Raw genomic sequence first — 6,697 nt, 5'->3', positions numbered from 1 at the left:
CCAACTACACTAACCAAGAAGGACCCAAGAAAACTTGGGTACCTAAGAGCTTCACATGATTATTTTGTAGGTATGCCTTGCAGCCGGAAGCAAAAAGAGAATGTGGTATCTAGATAGCGGTTGCTCAAGGCATATGACCGGTGACAAAAGTCTTTTCGTCACCTTGAAATCAAAAGGAGGAGTAGTCACATTTGGAGACAATGCTAAAGGTCAAATCATTGGCGTTGGTAAAATCTCCATATCGCCCTCCTCATTTAATGACAATGTATTGTTAGTTAATGGATTAAAACATAATTTATTAAGTATAAGTCAATTTTGTGACAAGGGCTTCAAAGTGTCATTTGAATCTTCCCTATGCATAATTAGTAGTCCAATTGACAATGAGATCATACTTATGGGACATAGGCTTGGAAATGTTTACATGGTAGACCTTGATGATCTCACCATGAAGGATGGCCAATGTCTTGTAGCCACGGATGCCAAGGTCAATGAGACTAGCTGGTTATGGCATCGTAGGTTAGGGCATGCTAGCATGGATTTAATTTCTAAATTGATTACAAAAGATCTAGTCAAAGGACTACCAAAAATAGACTTTGAAAAGAACAAGATTTGTGCTGCATGTCAACTAGGAAAACAAACAAGAAGCTCTTTCAAATCTAAGAACATAGTCTCAACATCAAAACCCTTAGAACTAATTCACATGAATTTATTTGGACCCACTAGAACTGCTAGTCTAGGGGGTAAGAAGTTTGGTCTTGTAATTGTTGATGACTTTTCACGTTTTACATGGGTTTCATTTCTTGCTCACAAAGATGAGTCCTTTCCCGCTTTTATCAAGTTTCATAATAGGATTTCGAATGAACTTAATCTTAAACTGAAAGCAATTAGGAGTGATCATGGTACCGAGTTTGAAAATCAGCATTTTGAAAAATTTTGTGTAGAAAACGGTATCAATCACAATTTTTCGGCCCCTAGGACACCCCAACAAAATGGGGTGGTAGAAAGGAAGAATCGCACACTAGCAGATATGGCCCATACCATGTTGTGCGAATCGGATCTACCAAAGTATTTTTGGGCTGAAGCAATCAATACTGCCTGCCACATTTTAAACCGTGCTTTAGTTAGATCTATCTTGAAGAAAACACCTTATGAGTTGTTGAAAAATAAGAAGCCCAATATAAGTTATTTTTATGTTTTCGGTTGTCGCTGCTTTATTTTAAACAATGGAAAGGACAATCTAAGTAAGTTTAGTGCTAAATCAGATGAGGGGATCTTTTTAGGTTATTCCTCATCTAGTAGAGCATACAGGGTCTTCAACAAGAGAACTCTCGTTGTTGAAGAATCCATTCATGTTGTTTTTGATGAAGCTAATGGAGATTCTTCTAGAAAGGAAGAAGATGGTGATGCAGGTATACTTGAAGACAGAATGAAGGAGTTCTCCATACAAGGCAAACAACATAAGGATGAAATCAAAGAAGGTACAATTCAGCAAGATGAAGAAGTTCAACCCCCAGCGAAAAATCAAGATCTTCCTAAGGAATGGAGGTATGCACATGGTCATCCAAGGGATTTAATCCTTGGTGACCCTTCACAAGGGGTAAGGACAAGATCCTCTTTAAGAAATACTAGTAATTATCTTGCATTCGTTTCACAAATAGAGCCTAAATCACTAGAGGAAGCCGAAAAAGATGAAAATTGGATAAATGCTATGCAAGAGGAATTAAACCAATTTGAAAGAAATCAAGTTTGGACTCTAATGAAAAGACCCCCTAATGTTTCAATTATAGGCACCAAGTGGGTATATAGAAATAAACTAGATGAAGATGGAATAGTAATAAGAAACAAAGCTAGGCTAGTAGCCAAAGGCTACAATCAGGAAGAAGGCATAGATTTTGATGAAACCTTCGCTCCTGTTGCTAGGTTAGAGGCTATTAGACTACTTTTGGCATATGCATGCTTCATGGATTTCAAACTCTATCAAATGGATGTAAAAAGTGCATTTTTAAATGGTTATATAATGGAGGAAGTCTATGTAGAACAACCTCCAGGTTTTGAAAACCACTTACATCCAGATTATGTCTTTAAATTGCATAAAGCATTGTATGGACTTAAGCAAGCCCCTAGGGCATGGTATGAAAGATTAAGTAATTTCCTAATTGAAAATAAGTTTAAAAGAGAAAATGTAGACAAAACACTCTTCATTAAAAGAAAAGGGAATGACTTATTGCTTGTGCAAATCTATGTGGATGATATAATTTTTGGTGCTACTAATGATAGTCTTTGTCAAGAGTTTGCTAAGCTTATGCAGGGAGAATTTGAAATGAGCATGATGGGTGAGCTAAACTTCTTCCTTGGGCTACAAATAAAATAATCAGAGGAAGGCATCTTCATCAGTCAGTCCAAATACATCAAGGAAATGTTGGAGAAGTTCAAGATGAAGGATGCAAAGAAAATCAGCACACTCATGGGCTCAAGTTGCAAGCTTGACAAAGATGAAAAAGATAAAAGTGTAGACTGCAAATTGTACAGAGGTATGATAGGGTCTTTACTTTACCTTACTGCTAGTAGACCAGACATATTATTCAGTGTTTGCATGTGTGCTAGATACCAAGCATGTCCTAAGGAATCACACTTGCAAGCTGTTAAAAGAATATTCAAATATCTAGTAGGGACATCTAATGCAGGCTTGTGGTATTCTAAACAATCTGATTTAAATTTAATTGCTTATTCCGATGCTGATTTTGCCGGGTGCAAACTCGACAGAAAAAGCACAAGTGGCACCTGTCAATTCTTGGGTGCAAACTTGGTTTCTTGGTTTAGCAAGAAACATAATTCAGTTGCCTTGTCCACAGCTGAGGCTGAGTACATTGCAGCCGGAAGCTGTTGCGCCCAAGTTCTTTGGATTAAGCAACAACTTGAAGACTTTGGTATCAAAATGGACAACATTCCAATTAGATGTGATAATACAAGTGCAATTAATTTAACAAAAAATCCTGTCCAATACTCTAATTCAAAACACATAGAGATTAGGCATCACTTTATAAGGAATCATGTGCTGAAAAATGATGTATTGATTGAGTATGTATGCACTGAAAATCAATTGGCCGATATCTTTACAAAGCCCCTTTGTAAAGATAGGTTCAACTTTTTAAGGAATGCCTTGTGCTTGTATGATCCTAGCAAATAGATTGAATTTGTAATGCAAGCATGAATTGATTTCAACAATATAGCTTAAATGATTCAATTTGTCAAGCATATGCAATGCTTTGTAAGCTCTAGAGATACATGTGAATGCTACTCAAACTAATAATACACTTCAAGGTCACATATAGCAAACCTAGTGCCTAATAAGTGAAAACATGAATCTATCAAAGTTAGATGACGAATTGTTTGACTTTCCGGAGGATGGTTACCCTCCCTTGGACTCTTCATGGAGATATTTTCAGAGCCTATTCCATAGGCATTCGAAATTTGGTCAAACATTCCTCATTTCAATATTGATAATTCAAAAATCATTTTCAAACTTTTATAGGATGTATCATTAAGGGGAAGGATCACAAGCAAGCTCACTCTATATTCGCCAAAAGAAATTAAGCTGATTATTGTGGTTGAATAAAACAAATTGGGAAAAGATAGGAATCATTCTGAAATTTTTCAGTGCCGGAGACGTCTCTGGCAAATCACAGAGACGTCCCCCCGGCGAGACGTCTCGCATTAGTCGCGGAGACGTCACAAGTGGCACCTGTCAATTCTTGGGTGCAAACTTGGTTTCTTGGTTTAGCAAGAAACATAATTCAGTTGCCTTGTCCACAGCTGAGGCTGAGTACATTGCAGCCGGAAGCTGTTGCGCCCAAGTTCTTTGGATTAAGCAACAACTTGAAGACTTTGGTATCAAAATGGACAACATTCCAATTAGATGTGATAATACAAGTGCAATTAATTTAACAAAAAATCCTGTCCAACACTCTAAATCAAAACACATAGAGATTAGGCATCACTTTATAAGGGATCATGTGCTGAAAAATGATGTATTGATTGAGTATGTATGCACTGAAAATCAATTGGCCGATATCTTTACAAAGCCCCTTTGTAAAGATAGGCTCAACTTTTTAAGGAATGCCTTGTGCTTGTATGATCCTAGCAAATAGATTGAATTTGTAATGCAAGCATGAATTGATTTCAACACTATAGCTTAAATGATTCAATTTGTCAAGCATATGCAATGCTTTGTAAGCTCTAGAGATACATGTGAATGCTACTCAAACTAATAATACACTTCAAGGTCACATATAGCAAACCTAGTGCCTAATAAGTGAAAACATGAATCTATCAAAGTTAGATGACGAATTGTTTGACTTTCCGGAGGATGGTTACCCTCCCTTGGACTCTTCATGGAGATATTTTCAGAGCCTATTCCATAGGCATTCGAAATTTGGTCAAACATTCCTCATTTCAATATTGATAATTCAAAAATCATTTTCAAACTTTTATAGGATGTATCATTAAGGGGAAGGATCACAAGCAAGCTCACTCTATATTCGCCAAAAGAAATTAAGCTGATTATTGTGGTTGAATAAAACAAATTGGGAAAAGATAGGAATCATTCTGAAATTTTTCAGTGCCGGAGACGTCTCTGGCAAATCACAGAGACGTCCCCCCGGCGAGACGTCTCGCATTAGTCGCGGAGACGTCTCGGGGACAGAACGAATGTTTTTTTCTTGAATAGGTCGAAACAGCTCGAGCCGTCCCGAGCTGCTTTCCTTCGTCCCCAACGAAACCCTAAACCCTAGCATCCATCTTCTCTCCACCACAAATCGAACCAAAATCACTCCCCATTTTCCTAGATTTCCAATCAATGGCACCTAAGAAAGCTAGGCGTAGTGGTGGGAGGCGTCCTAGGGTGGCAAACGACGAGGAACGGAGGAAAGAGTCCTCCGCGCCGTCTCCTACGGTTGCTCCACCAACCGTGACCCCCTCCTGTGCGAATCGCACAGTAACCACAGGTAGACACATCGATTTTCATTTTCTAGCTAGTGAGGGGTTCTCTATTGGAGAGAGACTCCGTGCCCAAGGTTGGGAACACCTATGTTCCCTAAATATGTCAACCTATCCCGGCCTAATGAGAGAAATCTTTAGCAATTTGGCCTTAGGGAGCTCGGGGTACACCGGATATGTCCGAGGCACATTGGTAGAAATCAATGAGGACATCTTATCTAGTTTGTTACAAATACCCAAGCACGGTGAGGCTCCGACCTCACATCCCCAAAGGGAAGTTGCCTTAAACCTAATCCTAGGTAGAGAAGACTGCGGTCCTCTTGACATAATCAAGTCCCAAGACCTCAATGCTGAAATGAGATTGCTTTTGAGCATAATTAACAGGGTCTTGTTTCCAAAAACCGGTCGCTTCGATTTCGTTTCGGAGCGAGACTTAGCCATTATGCACCACATCTTGCTAGGGATTCCCCTAAACCTCCCTAGGCTCATGTTGAACTACATCTCCATATGTCATAGGTATTCCAGATTTAGCATACCATATGGGATGGTCTTCACCCTACTTTTCAAACACTTTAAGGTTCCTATCCCTGAAAATGAGCCAGAGAAACCCTTGAGAAACACTGATACTACAACGAGAGCACATTACATAGGATGGAGTTTCACAAGAAAGACGGGTCTTGGGTTAAGGTCTGCAAAAGAAAATCCCAAACTATAGAGCCTGAGATCCATCATCAGGAGCCTGTCCACCTCTCTCCTCCACATAGCCCTATGCCTTTTCCAGATCATATGGAGAGCTTTCCTGATGTACCTTCCAGCTCGGCTAGACCATCCACTTCCATGCCTCCTCCTCCAGCTTGTGGATCGATGTCCTTATCAGATGAGCAGATGCACACCCTAGCATCTATGATGTGCCAACAGATGAGGGAAGAGATGAGATCAATAATTTCTGATGAGTTAGCTCCCATCCGCACCTCACATGAAGCACTCCTAGAAGAATTGAAGGAAATCAAAATTCAGATGGAAGCTATAGGGTCAGAATTGGTTTGTGTGGCAACAAACCAAACTAGAAGATCATGTGAGATACAGGCTGAATTGAAGATCATATCGGATGGTCTTCAAGAGTTGACGAGCCCTGAAGGCAATGTGGGCAGTGTGGCTGCCCAACTTAGAGGAAGGATTGACAGGGCAACTCATGAGTTTGAAGCACTAGTGACAGCTCTCAATCAATCTCAAGGAGATCACTTTAGAAGTCTAATGGATGCAGTAAATAGGTTTATAGAGGCTGCTGCTGGGGCTATTGAGCGTGGTCGCCGGTGAGGCACAGTTAGTGGACATCTAGGGTTCATCTTTTTGTAAAACCCTAGGCTTATATGAAACTTTTTCTTTTGTATTAGCAATCAATCCTTGTAATGGCCTTTTATCCTTGTAATGGCTTCAAATGATTGCAAAGCTATATGAATGTCATAACCCTTCTTTTTGAATCTTGGTGTATGTTTCTAATTTTGTGATGTGCCATGGAAATGTCATAACATACTTTGAATGTTCAAACTTGACAATGTGCAACCATTTTACAATTTTGCCAACTTGACAATGCATATGAAAAAGGGGGAGCACAACTTGTAATAACTGCATTTGAAAGGTCTGAAATGAATTCCAAAACAAAGGGGGAGTAAAATGAATGCTGAATTCATTGATGGAAATA

Source organism: Phoenix dactylifera, chromosome 5, assembly GCF_051530095.1.
Source record: "Phoenix dactylifera cultivar Ajwa chromosome 5, Ajwa_hap1_PhDact_Kaust_v1.1, whole genome shotgun sequence".
In the NCBI taxonomy this organism is placed as follows: domain Eukaryota; kingdom Viridiplantae; phylum Streptophyta; class Magnoliopsida; order Arecales; family Arecaceae; genus Phoenix; species Phoenix dactylifera.
Note: the sequence above shows the minus strand (reverse complement) of the source record.